The sequence below is a fragment of the Nuphar pumila genome, chromosome 3, assembly GCF_984573655.1.
Source record: "Nuphar pumila chromosome 3, dmNupPumi1.hap1.1, whole genome shotgun sequence".
NCBI lineage: Eukaryota > Viridiplantae > Streptophyta > Magnoliopsida > Nymphaeales > Nymphaeaceae > Nuphar > Nuphar pumila.
The window spans coordinates 17569509-17585003 of record NC_143251.1 but is presented as its reverse complement, the minus strand read 5'-3'; the positions used below and the strand labels follow the sequence as shown (position 1 = coordinate 17585003).

Genomic DNA, 15495 nt, shown 5'->3' with positions numbered 1-15495 from the left:
TTCCCTGTTCACTCAGGGGTGTTTGATTCCTGGGACAAACACCACCCGGACACATGAGGTAGCGTTTGCGCTCCGTGCTGATGCATTAAAGCGTGACAAGGGATGTGTTTTGTCCTGCTTATCCGTGCGTTTCAAAGGCGGGGGCATCTGGGCAAACCAGCAGGGATTGAGAGAGCGGCTAAGTGCCATGACTATTCGACACAGCCAATCACATTAATTACTGTGTAGCTGTGGGCCCTATATAATGATATCATGTGATTGGCTATGCTTAGCCATGGCACTTTGGCACTCCTTTGATCTCATCTCCAGGGCAAACACTCCCTTTCGCGCCCAGGAAGCATTTGTCCAGTCAATCAAACGTGCCCTCTGAAAGTTTTTTTTTTCAGTATCTAAGGTCATTTGCTCATTTCAAGCATTGGTTTGGTTATTTGATTGCTAGAATTGCAGTATCTTGGTTATTTCATGCTGTATCATAAAAATTATATATCAAATATAGAAAAGCACTCCAAAAATATATAAACCTTACTTTTTGTTGTTTCTAAAGAAATTTTCCGTGAAGAGTAGAAGCTAACAGTTTGCCGTAGTGGGATGGGGCTAGACCGTTTGTACCGGCAGTCTAGGTTCAAATCCCATGGGCCTCACCCCTCTGCGTAAGCCGAAGCTTGACGACTCCCTAGGAATGAGGGGTAAGCTCTCGGAGTTAGCAAAACTCTATTTAAACACGTTTTCTTCAAAAAACTGTGAAAACTGGAAAAAAAAAAAAACTCCATCTATTCTAAAGTACTATTGGAATGTAATACAGTTTTACCCCATATTTGTGTATGGTGTGTTGGAGATAGAGAAGATAGAAGACTCGTATACACACAAACACTCAAAGATAAGTGGTTTTGACTCGATCCATCCATGTAGATGTCTTTAACATAGGCAATTTGTTAGAGATCCATATTTAGAACATGTATAAAAGAACTCTTTGTAAGTCATAAAAATTTGGTACATTTACAACCATTAATTTTTGAATCACCAAAAAAATCCTGAAAGATACTAGATTTTGGTAACTCACAAGTTAATCCCCACCAAACACACCATGCAGATCATAATTTTGGGATGAGATTCACTTTAAAAAATAAGAGCAACAAGATATTGTTAGTTTAACTCATTGATACCATATGCACATAGGCACCAAGATGATATATATATATATATATATATATATATATATATATATATATATATATAGTAAAGGGGGACTGTCCAACCAAAGAAAGGTCTAAAATCTACAACCAACTCCAGTGCTTTGGTCAGACCTCATATTATAATTTATTTAATAAGAAATATGTCATATATAGGCATGTTTTTCTAAACATGAAAGATCGATGGCCCACAATGCATTTAAAAAGAGATGTTTTCAGCATAATTCATTTGCCAAAAATCAATTGCTGAATCATGTTTTTGAAGAAAAATATGATTTTATAAGCTTTAAATTTTATAAAAATTCTAAGCCATTGATATTTAAAACACTATAGTAACCTGCCCACAAGTCACAATCAGATGATGTAAAAGCTAATTCTCGCTACACAAACCATGTAGATCACATCCACAAGGTCAAATTCTAAAAAATAAAAAGAATCACTCATAAATAAATAAATATATGATAAAAAAAAGACAACATTAGCTAGCCTCGTGGGTAAGGACCCCCTAATTGAAACTCACAGGGAGAGGTTGTTTTGATCAAATCTGTCTTCATGGATGTATTCAACATAGTTAAAATAATAGAAATTGATCTTTAAATCATGCTTTTTGACGTAAAAATATGTTTCAAGGTTTGAAAATTTGGTACATTCTAGGCCGTTGATTTTTCAACCTTCCTAAAATCTGCCCAAACATCAGTTTCCACTAAACTTAATATGTAGATTACATCTAAAGAGTCAAATGTGTAAAAAAAATGAAAAAAATAAAAAATATTATAATTTTTTGCTAGTACCCACGAGGGTAGCAAACATTACCCTTAGAAAAAAATCGTAACATTTTTTATTGTTTTTTCATATTTCTTGGTACATCTATATATATATATATAGAGAGAGAGAGCCGAACTATAACCATCAACATTACGATACAAAAACAGGTTCAACCAACATTGAACCTACCGGGTAACCAAACACGGGCCCAAGACATGCCAAGGAGCCCCAAAAAAGGAAAAAAGAAAAGTAGAGATGCAAGGAGAGAAGGAAGAAAGAAACAAGAAACAAATACAGTTAGGCGACGAGCATCATCCTGGATCATGAATGGTCCCTGGAGGCAGATGGTGTTGCAGATCATGGATGTTGATGTGGAGAATGGCGTATACGTCCGCCAAAATAAGGTTCACCATTTTGTTGAACACTGCCGGAATATGCCGAAAAATATCGTTGTTGCGAGTCATCCATACGGCCCACCATGACGAGAGAATCCAAGTTCGCCAAATAATACGCCATTTGTTGCAATGACGAACTTGTTGAGGACCCCACAACAAATCGTTGGCGAACGATTCCTGGCGCACGCTGACCCCCGGCTTATTTCAAGTCACCTTAAAGATGTTTTGAAAGACAGAGCACTCCCAAAAAAGGTGAAAGGCAGATTCTTCAGCCGCCTCACACAACACACATTTACTCGGCAAATGATATCCGATGGATTTGAGGAAGTTGTCAGTCTGCACCCGATCGTGTAAGATTAGCCAAGCCAGGAAACATGATCTCGGAGTGGGACCCTTGCCCCAGATCAGGTTCGTCGGGAACCGGTCCACCCCCGACGGAAGGAGCGCGAGGTACCCTTCTTTTGAGCGGAAAGATCCGTTCAGAGCTAGGTTACGACCAAAGAACTGAGATTGCGAGTCAACATTGCCATTATGTGACAGAACTGCAGACCATGCTTGGATCCATGACCGCCGAAGCTTAGACATAGTTCGCTGACGCACGCTTGTGGCCCCCACCAATGATTCCACACCACCGTATTTAGCTAGAAGCACGCTTGCACACGGAGACCCAGGTTGTTGTGCCAGCCAGCTCTGCTTCACGACAAGAATCATACTCCTCAGCCGGAGATCCTTGATTCCCAAACCCCCCCTATTTGGGGGAAGTCGAAGAGTGTCCCACCCTATTAGATGGCGCTTGTTTTTGCAACCTCGCCCATACCACAGGAAGTGTGTCACTATCTGAGCTATCTTCTTACTAACCCCCATAGGCATGAGGAACATAGACATAAAAAATTCTGTCATAGCAGAAAGAACGTGCTTGATGAGAGTTAGTCTACCCGCGATAGAAAGGTAGGACGCTTGCCAGCCCGATATTTTTTTCTGAACCCTTTGGATAGTGGTGCTCCAGGCTGCCGTTGATACACGACTGATTTGAAGCAGCAGACCCAGATAAGAAAAAGAGTTATCCGAAACCGAGCATCCGAATATCCGCTGGCCCATGTCCAACATTGATGTAGGGGCGTTGACCATGGATAGACAACACTTCTCGTAGTTCAAGGATAGACCTGACAACGATTGGAAAAAAAGAAGGACAAGCTTGAATCTTAACATTTGTTGGATGGAGGCCCTTCCGAAGATAATTATGTCATCAGCGTAGGTCAGGATCTGACTACGACACTCTTGAATACCGAGAGATTCAATGAGATCACCCTCCACTGCCCTCTTAACCAAAACCACCAGGCCTTCAGAGACAACGTTAAAGAGTAACGGAGACAGAGGACATCCTTGTCGAAGACTACGACCAAGTTTGAACTGTTTTCCTTTGACCCCATTGATCTGAAACTGTGATTGGGCATTGGTTACCAGCTCATGCACCCAGCTAGAGAAACGCCTACCGAAGCCCAAGTTTGCCAACGTGTTGAAGAGGAACGACCAATGAACCGAGTCGTAGGCTTTATGAAAGTCAAGCTTCAGAGTGAAAAAGGCCCCCCCGCTGATCTTGAGAGAGTGCAACACTTCTGTGGCCAGAATGAAGGAATGTTGAAGTCTTCTGTTAGGAATGAAGGCGAACTGTGCCTCCGAAAAAATCCTAGGAGCAATTGACCGCATCCTGTTAGCTAAGACCTTGGCGATAATGCGATATAAACTCCCTAACACTGATATAGGTCTAAATCGCGAGATATCTGATGTGGCTTCCTCCTTAGGAATGAGCAACACAATTGCTAGGTGAGAGTGAACCGGCAATCGGCCATTACGATGAAACTCAGCGAAGACACTAAGAATGTCACTCTTAACGCATTGCCAGAATATGCGAAAGAAATTCACAGGATACCCATCAAATCCTGGAGCTTTCCACCCAGACGACTCCCGCACCGCCGAGACGATTTCTTCTTCGGTGAACAACCCCTGAATCGAGTTGGATAGCGCTCGATCCATGGCCAAAAAATATGTTGAACCCATATTGCCACCTACAGCTTGGTTGCAGGAATACAGGTTAGAAAAATAGTTGGAGACAACATTGATTACCTGATCGCCCGAAAAGGAGACACTATTGATATACAGAGTGTGAATCACATGTCTTCGATGCCTGTGAGACGCTAAAGAATGAAAGAACCTTGTATTCCCGTCACCTGCTTTAAGCCAAGTCACCCTTGACCGCTGCTTCCAACGAATCTCATCCTTTAGATGCCACGATTGCACTAGAAGAGTCAGCTCGGTCGATCTAGCAATGAGACATTCAATATCTGATGCATTCATATAGGACGTATCCAAGAGAGACTGATTGATAGAAGTCAGCTCTCGTTCCCAATCCCCCAGATTTTGGAATTTGCTTATTCTATTGGAGATAAGCCAAGATTTGATATCGCGGGATAGTCGAAAAAGCTTAACCATGCATCTTGTAGCCGCCCAGACTGCAAAGCAAGGTCTATTCCAAGATTGAATGACTAACGACTCAAAGCCCGCCTCCTTAAGCCACCATTGCTCAAATCTAAAGGATCTATCGCTGGTGAAGCCTTGACCCCATCTGATAACAATCTGACTATGGTCTGAGACAGATGGAGGAAGAAGGCAACAAGAGATGTCATTAATAGAACTCAACAGCTCTGACGAAACGAGCACCCTGTCTAGCAGACGGAAGCACGGGGTAGATCGTCGATTAGACCACGAGAAAGCTTCACCAACATGGGGAACGTGGTACAACCGGTTCGTCTGAATAAAGTTTTGGAAGCCCCTCATAGAAGCCGAGAAATTAACCGGAATGCTAGAATCGATAGGAGACAAAAGGCAGTTGAAATCTCCCATGATAATATGTTGGTCCCCAAATGAAGCAATTACCCGATTTAAGTCCAACCAAAACTCCTCCCGACGGCTTTGACGGTGGGGACCATACACCATAGTGACCACTGCTGAAATATTCTGAGGAGGTAAGGGAAGAGTGATGGATATGGAAAATGTACCTTCGTCCACCCGTTGAAAGGCTAGAGAATGTTTCCCGAGGATGAGGATGCCTCCCGCATAATGAGTCGCAGGCTTGAAGACGAAATCTGCACCACGCCAGATTTTGGAGACGACGGAGCTCGAGATATCTGCCATCTTCGTTTCACAAATTGCAATAAGGTCAGGCTTTTCTTGACGGATCCAACTCGCTAGGAAAAGACGTTTGGTGGGGCAATTCAGTCCCCGAATATTCCAACACAAGATCTTCATAATTGAAAGTCTGGAAATACCTGAGGAGTGCGGATCCTCACAGACCGCCTAGGAGAGACCCCAGACTCGTCGGAAGGAGATAGCGAAGGTCGACGATGACTCCTAATTGGGGGACCACCCCACCCAGGAAGAGATAACCCCTCGACCGAAGGAGATGGAGAGATGATGGACGAGATACGCCCATCATCCGCGACCAAGGTCGGTAAACGATCTGCGATCGCGGCAAAGGACTCACGCATAACAGAGTCGACGCTGAGTAGCTGGGCTTGGGAAAGCGCAAGCTTGAGCCGCCGAGCTGCATCGTCCACAGACAAACCCAAAAAGGATGAGAGTTGACCACTCCTAGATGACGAACCCGCAATTGACGGATAGACCAAGTTTGGGGAGCCCTCCAGGCCTGCGAAGTCGCCCTCCCGAATGAAAGAGGAGGTGTTCAATGCAAACGACGTCCTGCAATACCCGACAAACAGAGGGGCACTTACCAAACTGATGGAGACCAGGCGAATCGGATAGACGATGCACTCGATGGAGATAGACGAAACCAAGACTGAAAGTCCATCAACCAGCTTGAAGAAAAAACACTGTCGGATCGGGACTCCGGAAGAAGAAGACCTGTGGGCCCGAGCAAGGAGAGAGTCCTCCGAGAGATGAGACCTCTTTCGCGAGAAAGGCCCAAGCTCAGATGCCCCATAGGTCGAAGCAAACGAAATATAGGATGATGCACCTGCCGAGAGGCATAGAGTATCCTTAGACGCCAAGGCGACACCTGACGGTCCCCGATCCCGAACACGCTCGAAGAAAGGATCCACCAACAGGATCCGCAACAACATAGCCCAATACTCAGACCACCCGAGAAGCCACGACAGCCAACATCTTCCTGATTGAGGCCAAGATGCCTCGTCACACCTGCCATTCCACCTGAAAGCCTGCCCCACTTCGAACAACGAGCCCAGAATGGAAGATACAACAGATGATGATGATGATGCCAGCAGACTCGCACCCCGAGGCTGCAAAAAGCCCCCAGCCGACACAGGAGCACAAACACCGCCAAGGAGCCGCGGTGGCCCGAACCCCAATGCCCCCGAAGGAGAGCAAGATGACAACAGCGGACGAAGAAAATCCCTGCTCACCCAAGAAGACCTCGCAACGTCGATAAAGGGCCCCACGCTATCCACCGATCTCTGTACGGCTTGAAAACCGAGTGGCCAGCACGACCACCAAGACAAGGAGAGGCGAGATCTCGATGAAAGAATCGGGGAGAGCCTGCTTGCCTCACCTATGGCCTTAACAACTCTTCGCACATCAAAAAGAGCGAAAGAAGAGAAAAAGTACCTTCGTCGAACAAAAAAAGGAGAATAAATCGAAGGCACCCCAGAGCACGCGACTTGCATCCCCGATCTACGCTGAGGAGAGAAGGACGGATAAAACACAGGCACCTCAGAGCATGCCGCCTGCACCCCCGAGCATGTCGCAAGCACTCCCTGGCTGCAAAAGTCACCGGACGCGGGACCCTCAAAGACGGAGGCAGCACAATAGACAGGCGGGCCCGACACAGCAGAGCAGCAACTGTCCCGACCCAAGATGGCAGGCGAGCCACATGTACGGACATGACAAAGATGGTTGAGATTGAAATGCTTCCCTGCGAAAGACATCGGTGCAGCTGTTGACGGACGCATCGACACCCAAACGGAGCCGATCTTGAATCCCAAAAATGACGACGAAGGATCTTCCAAGATACCGATTTGGACCCAAGGCGCGAATGAAGCTTTGCGAGGGTGGTGCATACCTCGCGAAGAGGCTCGTCTGATGGAGGGAGGAGGGACTACCGCCCACGAGTGCCTGAGCACTGGGTGCCGCCGAGACTGAAACAACGAGGCGCAATGGAGGCAAGCACGACGCCTGCGAAAGTTGAGCGAAAGGCAACCCGCGCACCACCAGTCACCCGGCTTCGCCTTTGATAGACGAGAACGAGAAAGCGTTTTTTGGAAAGACCGCTGCCAGGTAGCTTTCACCTCCTGCCAGCCCCGACCGTCGATCGAGCTGGGCGGCCTACGGAAGAAAAACGGAGCCCGAAGAGTGGCGCAAACCGAGCATGCCTGAAGAGATTCCACCCTAACAGCTCTGAGGAATCGCCCGACATCACGAGCCAGCAGTGATCCGGCGGCGAGGCAGGACGCGAAGGCCTCCGATAAAGAGAAGAACACACGAAAAGATAAGCGAAAAGGCAGGGCAACAGAGGCACCTTGGCGACGAAGGGCGAAAGCGAGCCCCCAATCGTTCAAAGCCAATAGGATAGAGGATAGAGCATGTTGGTTGACCTTCAGGGAGTTGGAGTTTCAAAACCGTTGCTTAACTGGTGGGGCTCTGCATGCCTAACCTCATCTTGCTATAAAAAAACAAAACTGGTGGGCTGGAGGCAGTGGAGTTGGTGGCCTTGCCCACGTGCATTTGGTGCCATGTCCAACATGGGCGTCCGCGATCATCCATCAATCTAAGATGAACGATTCAAGCTGGCCCCACGTCTTGGTGAGGAGGGTGTTTGGAAAGAGTCGCCATCAATGAAAATGACATGTTATTAGACGTAGACCAAGTGCTAAGAAGACTTCCAAATTCCACCATGGCATTATCCTACAATGATGCGATTTGATCAGTGATGTAGTTTTAGTTCCATGTTCCTATCTCTTCCATGGAGTAGGGTGTTCTACTTTTCTCAAATCTTAATTTCAAAATTTCTGCAAATTCTATTCATGAGTCCATCAAGGGCCTGGCTCAAGTCTAGAATCCGATGTTCTCAAGATTTTTGGTTGGGTCTGTACTGAATTAAGCTTCAGCCCTAAGCCTACACGTGAATCTGGCTAAAGTTTGGTCAGGTTCCATTGGCCAACAAACTTGAAAAATAAGAGATCCACTAATATTAAGGACCAAAACGAATTTTGAGGTTTGGTCATGTTAGAGATCCTTGGTAGGGCTGGAGAATAAGTCGAATTGCTTGTGGTTCAACTTGTGTTTGCCCCATAAAGCATTCGTTCAAACTAGTTAAAAATGTAAGGTGATTTTTTGTTTTTAGCCACTTCAGTTTTCAAATATCTAAGATATACGCCTATCTTTTCAAGAACATAATGAAAAAGGTTCAGATCCGCACTATCCAGGTACATATATTGGTCGAGTTCAGAAACTAATTGGTCCAGGACTTCTCAGGAAAGAATTGAATTTTAAGCAAGTTCGTGTAAATGGAAACAACCAAAAAAACAAGGATAAAAGTGTCAAAGAGTTTTGTAAAAATACAACTCTTCCTTCAAAGGAAAGTCTAAAATGTAAATCTTGTTTCCAAGATAAGTGCCTTGGTTTAAGGATATCCAATTCTGATAAGAGATCTCTCTTCCTTTGTAATTAAAAGATCAACTCTTTAAAGAAAACTCCTACTCACGTTAATGGATGTAGGCTATTGCTTAAAAATTGAAAGCCTTGTGTGCGTCTTTGATTAAAGTTTTTGTTTGAATAGTGTATGAGTCAGATATCTCTGAGAGCTCGATCTCTTCTTTCATGGTATCAGAGCCAATGACATCTTCATCGATGAACTTAGGATCCCTTTCTCGCAACCAAGCTATTCAATGGAATGCCTTTTCGAGCTGTCTCCATCAAGCTCAATTGCAACAATTATTTGTAGATTGAATATGTCATGTACTCTAATTAATACTTGATAAAATATGTTTATGAAACGTCTCAGGCCCATACCCAGGTCATCCAAGGTGCCGATTCATCACAAACTCAAAATTCAGAGTTCACGGTTTGGAAAAGGGCAGATTAACTTGCTTTAAGTTGGATCAAAGCAATGATATGTGAATCTATTCTTTCTCAGACTATCCGCATACCAACGGCTCGGGAAGCATGAGTTACATTAGAACAGTCATATTCTCATTCTAGTTTAAGAATCTTACAACTCAAGAGAGAGTTGCAAAATATCAAAAAGGGTGTGAAATCAATGGTTGATTATCTGAATGAAGTTAAATTTATGGCAAATTCATTAAGTGTTATAGTTGAACAAGTCTCTGATAATGATCTCATTAGTTTTACTCTCAATGTACTATTGTCTGAATATGAGAGCTCCGTGACTACGGTTACGACTATGACTCCTCTTTCAGTTTTCTTTGATATGTATGAAATGCTATTGAATCAAGAAAAGAGGATGCAACTCTTAGCCCCTAAGCCTCCAAGCAATGATCAAAATACTACCACAACTTTCTTTAGCCAAAAGAGAAGAGGTTGTAAAAACTTTTACCGTGGTTATGGTTATGGCCGAAATAAAAACTATGGTTGTAGAAATCAAAACTACTACCATAATGAAGGAGGCCAACAAGATAAATCCAATGCTGAAAATCATGGTGATTTTCAAGTCACTTGTCAGTTCTATAGAAGAAAAAATCATACGGTTCGGCAGTGTTATAACATACCGAAAGCCTTCGCAGCTATGACTTTAAACAATATGGTGGACCCAAATTGGTACCCAGACAGTAGAGCATCCCATCATATAACCGGTGATGATTCAAATCTCACTAACAAGGAAGATTATCATGGTACAGAAAGAATAATGGTGGTGAATGGTAACCATATACTTATATCTGGAATCGATAATGTTTTCTTACCTTCTAAAAATAATTCTATTTTCTTAAAGAATGTATTACATGTGTCAAACGTGAAAAAAATCTAATCTCTGTTTCCAAGTTTGCCAAGGATTACAATATTTTTTTGAGTTCCATCCTCTTGGTTTTTATGTGAAGGATTGTCAGAAAGGAAAAATAATCCAAAGTGGATAGATTAAGGCCGGGATGTATGTTTGGCCAATGCTCAAGGACCTCTTAAATCAAGCCAATGTGGCATATGAAGTGAAAAAACTTTTATCTTTTCAAGTTTTGCATGCTAGGCTTCACCGTCCAGCTCAAAAGATTTTATTTATTTTAAAGCAAAACAATTATTTGAACTATTTTGACAGTGATGATGGTAATTTATGCTCTACGTGCATGATTGGTAAAATGCATAAGAGTCCTTTTAATAAAGTTGATCATTCTTCCAATGCTCTTTTATAAATCATCTAGGACTAGAGGTTTTCTTGGTTGTTTCCTTTGGTAAAGAAATAAGTGGGCCATTCTATTAAAATATTTCATAATGATGGAGGAGGCGAATTTGTAAATAACGATTTTGATAATGTTTTGAATCACTATAAAATAAAGAGATGGATAACCTATCCTCACACACCACAACAAAATAAAATTATGAAAAGAAAGCATAAACACATTACTGAAAGTGGGCTATATATGATGTTTTATACTTCTTTGGAACCTATTTTTTGGGTAGATGCTTTTCAGTATGCCGTACACGTGATCAATTTCTTACCCAATCCTAATGCAGGCACACGAACTCCATATGAACCGTTGATTGGAAAAAGACCCAGTTATGATCAAATAATTTTTTTGGAAGCACAAGTTATCCTTATCTTGTGCCTTACAATAACTTGAAGTTGAATCCCAAGTCCAAGGCATGTGTGTTTATTGATGTTGGTTCTTCTTATAAGGGTGCTTTATGTTTTGACCCTGTTTCAAAACAAACATATATTTCTTGACATGTGTTGTTTGATGAGGCTAAATTTTTGTTTGCGGAAACTCGAGATCCGGTCACTAGTGAAGAGGTGTCGAAGTAGTTGAGAAAGGAAACTTCTTCCATGTCTGTTATCAGTTTGACCTCTCAACTCGTGTCTGCTGTCAATATTGATCCTAAAATTAACACTCATCATGACAACCAACTGGTTATCCTTCAACTGTGTCATCCATTGCTCACTCAGTCTTAATGCCAAGCCAAGATCAAGATTACCTTGATCAGTCTGTTAAATCCTCTTGTAACCATGTTAATGATGAGGATCACAATTGTGATGATGATGGTCATGGGGATGATGTTACTGAACATGAAATCATAAATGATTGTCATGATAATAACAGTTCTAATGATGCTCATGTTGAACAGCTTGTCCAACTTGTCCATGGATGGACTCACCCGAAGGTAACTAGAAATCAAGATTGGATCATTAAAAGTTAGGAATGTAGACTCGTCACCTTATTTTTTTGGTCTTTGTCTCCTTACCCAATTGACTCAAGAAGAATCGGTTAAAAAAAATGATGTTTGGCCACGAAGGAGGAATATGCTGCCCTTTTTAAAAATAACACCTGGACGTGAGTTCTACCTAAAAAACATCCAATAAAGGTTGGTGTAAGTAGGTTTACAAAATCAAGAAACATGTGGATGAAACCATAGCCAGGTACAAAGCCCGTTTAGTGGCGAAGGTTTATAGTCAACAAGAGGGAATAGACTATTTTGAGACCTATAGTCTTGTTGTCAAACCCACGAATGTGCGTATGGTTCTCTCAATAGCTACAAATCATAACTAGGTTATACATCAACTCAATGTTAATAATGCCTTTTGCATGAATTTTTAAAAGAAGAAGTATATATGGATTAGCCTCCTGGTTTTGAAAATAAACAAGTTTCACATTATGTTTGCAAGCTAAATTGTGCTCTCTATGTGTTAAAGCATGCACCAAGAGCTTAGCTTGAAAGGCTAAGTTTGTGTCTTGAAAAATTGGGTTTCAATAGCTTTAAGGCCGACACATCCTTATTTTTAAATGACTCAAGATGTGACTTTATATGTGTTGGTGTATGTTGATGATATAATAATAACAATAAGTTCACAACCATAGTTCAATGGCTAATCTACAGGTTTGACTTAGAATTCTCTATCAAAAATTTGATTTGGAAATAGAAGTTGTCAAGAATAATCTTGAGATTTTACTTACCCAAAGGAAATACATATATGATTTTCTTGTTAGAACATGAATTGAAAGTTGTGAACCTATCTCCACTACTACAACTGCGAAAACCTCGAGGATCCAATTAAATATCGCAGTGTGGTAGGGGCTCTTCAATATATGATGTTTACGAGACTTGATATATTATATGTTATAAATAACGCATGTCAATTTATGCATGATCCAAAAGAAGTTCATTGGTCTATGGTGAAACACATCGTGAGATATCTGAAGGAGACTATCAATTTGGGTCTTCAAATATTCAGATCTAAAAAGAATGAGTTGGCCGGTTATACTGATGTTGTCTGGGTTGGGTGCCCACATGATCGGAGGTCTACAAATGGGTATATGTCCTACCTCGGGTTGTTGTTTATAAGAAATCATTTAAAAGCAACATGTAAAATTAGATCAGCATAAGAATCAAAATTCTTAAATGAATGGATATTTATGAAAGAATCACAATTTCTGAATAGAGAAGTTAGGATTCCCAGTCATGAAATAGATTCTAAGTTTATGAGAAAAGGGATTCTTGAAAGAATAAGAACTAAGATTCTCATATCATGTGATTGAGTTTTCCACAAGGTTGCTAGACTAGAAAGCAGAAGCAGGAAATGATAAAGGAAGCGGAAGTGAGAAATGAAGAATAGAAAAAAAGAAATATAAGAATTGAATGAGAATCAAATCAAATTGAAACACAAATAAAAACTAAAATAAAAGTGACTAATATTACATTTCATTTTTTTTTAGTGTAAGAATTAAATTTTTAACAAAATCTAAAAAAGATGACTATCAATTTAAGGAAAGCACATGAAAGTGAGTGAGAAGAGTGAGAGAAAATACAAAAAAAAACATGAAAAGTTGAGCAAGAGAACATATTAGAAGAATAGACAAAGCATAAGAGAAGTATTGGGGAATTGAGGTTCTCATCAAGTTTCTGAAACGAGGAGTATCACACTTCTTAAGTGAGTATTCAGGAAGCAAGTTTGCCACTTATCTCTTTCAGTAACTCTGAGATTCATGATTCTTGGTGATGATTCCCATGTAGCATAAGCGATATTCTGGTAACTAGGGTCTAAAAAAAATCAAAAGCTATTTGCATCAGTTTTTTCTGACTGTCAACAATTTTGGCCATTGCAGATGGACACTTTCCTCTTCACCTCAGAGTCTGTAAACGAGGGTCATCCTAACAAGCCGTGTGATCAGATCTCAAATGCCAACCTCAACCCATGCTTGGAACAAGACCCAGACAGCAAGGTAGCATGCTAGACATGCACTAAGACCAACATGGTCATGGTCTTTGGAGAGATCACAACCAAGGGTCAAATCAACTACAAAAAGATCGTTAGAGACACATGTTGAGAGATAGGCTTCGTCTCTGCAGAAGTTGGCCTGGATGCCGACACTGCAACGCCCTTGTGAACATTGAGCAGCAGAGCCCAGATATTGCTCAAGGTGTGCATGGGCATCTCACCAAGAGGCCAGAGGAAATTGGTGCACGTGATCAAGGCCACATGTTCAGATACGCCACAGATGAGACTCCTGAACTCATGCCTCTCACCCATGTGTTAGCCACAAAGCTTGGTGCAAGACTCACTGAAGTGAGGAAGAATGACACCTGCCCATGGCTGAGGCCTGATAGGAAGACAAAAGTCACTGTTGAGTACAGAAACGAAGGAGGTGCCATGATCCCACTGAGAGTCCACACAGTTCTTATCACCACACAACATGATGAGTCTGTGACAAACCAGAAGATAGCAGCAGATTTGAAGGAGCATGCGATCAAGCATGTGGTCCCATCAAAGTACCTTGATAAAAGAACTATATTTCATCTGAACCCATCTGGTAGATTTGTCATTGGGGACCCCATGGTGATGCTGGGCTTACAGGGAGGAAGATCATAATTGACACCTATGGAGGGTGGGGTGCTCATGGAGGTGGTGCCTATATAGTCAGGCAGGCAGCAAAGAGTGGTTGCTTCGGGCCTGGCTCGTTGTTGTATAGTTCAGGTCTCATATGCAATAGGGGTGCCTGAGCCTCAGTATTTGTGGATACTTACGAGACAGGGAAGATCTCAGATAAGGATATACTTGGTTTGATCAAGAAGAACTTTGATTTCAGGCCAGGCATGATTGCTATCAATTTAGATCTGAAGAGAGGGGTCAATTTCAGGTACCAAAAAACTGCTGCTTATGGTCCCTTTGGACGTGATGATCCAGACTTCACATGGGAGACTGTTAAGCTGCTCAAGTGGGGAAAAGCCTAACTGCAATGCTTTAAGGATGCATAATGCTTTTTGGTTCATACAACCTCCATGTCATTTTCTTTTCCTATTTAGTGCTTTTTTTTCGCTTGATTCTATTGTGAGAGTAATTATGCAGCTGAATTCTGCATTTGGCTGAGTCTATTGAAAGAGTGTTATGCTGAGAAAACCAGTCTGTTCAGACTATGAATTTAATGACAAGATGGAATTGATGAACATGCTATTTAAAGAGTATGCTTGCAACAATATTTCTCCACATTAATTAATTTCCATACTTGATTTTGAGTGACCTGTGTCCAGAACTTGAAAGAAACAGTAGTCCCATATCGACGATTTTATAAAAGACTACAATTTTTATAAAGCAAAATATATGTGATTCATTTCGGGCTGTGAAGAAATTGGCGTTCTGGTGGAGTTGAGTTCTCTCTACGCTTATCCGATCTGAATGATGAACGAAACCATTTCTGAGCTCCATCAATAAATTTTATTTTCAATTTTTCGTTTTTGTCTTCATATACTAAAATACCTTTTAGTATCTTCTTCAGGTGGGCCTCGTTGGGATCCGGAAGTTTGACTCGTCATCTTCTCAATGGGTCCGTCCTGCTTTCTATTTTTAGAGCTGTTGATGCTCTTAGATGAATGGCATCTAAGCTTTACAAAATGTAGGGCTGAAAAATAGTTCATATATACGATATTTGAGAAGCCGTTCATGGCATCTTCTAAAT

At 41.9% G+C, this 15495-nt stretch overlaps 1 pseudogene; it reads left to right on the top strand.

Annotated features, from left to right (window-relative positions):
* Positions 1-13647: 13647 nt before the first annotated feature.
* LOC149842161 (S-adenosylmethionine synthase 1-like) lies at positions 13648-14773 on the top strand (annotated as a pseudogene).
* The last annotated feature ends 722 nt before the right edge of the window (positions 14774-15495 follow it).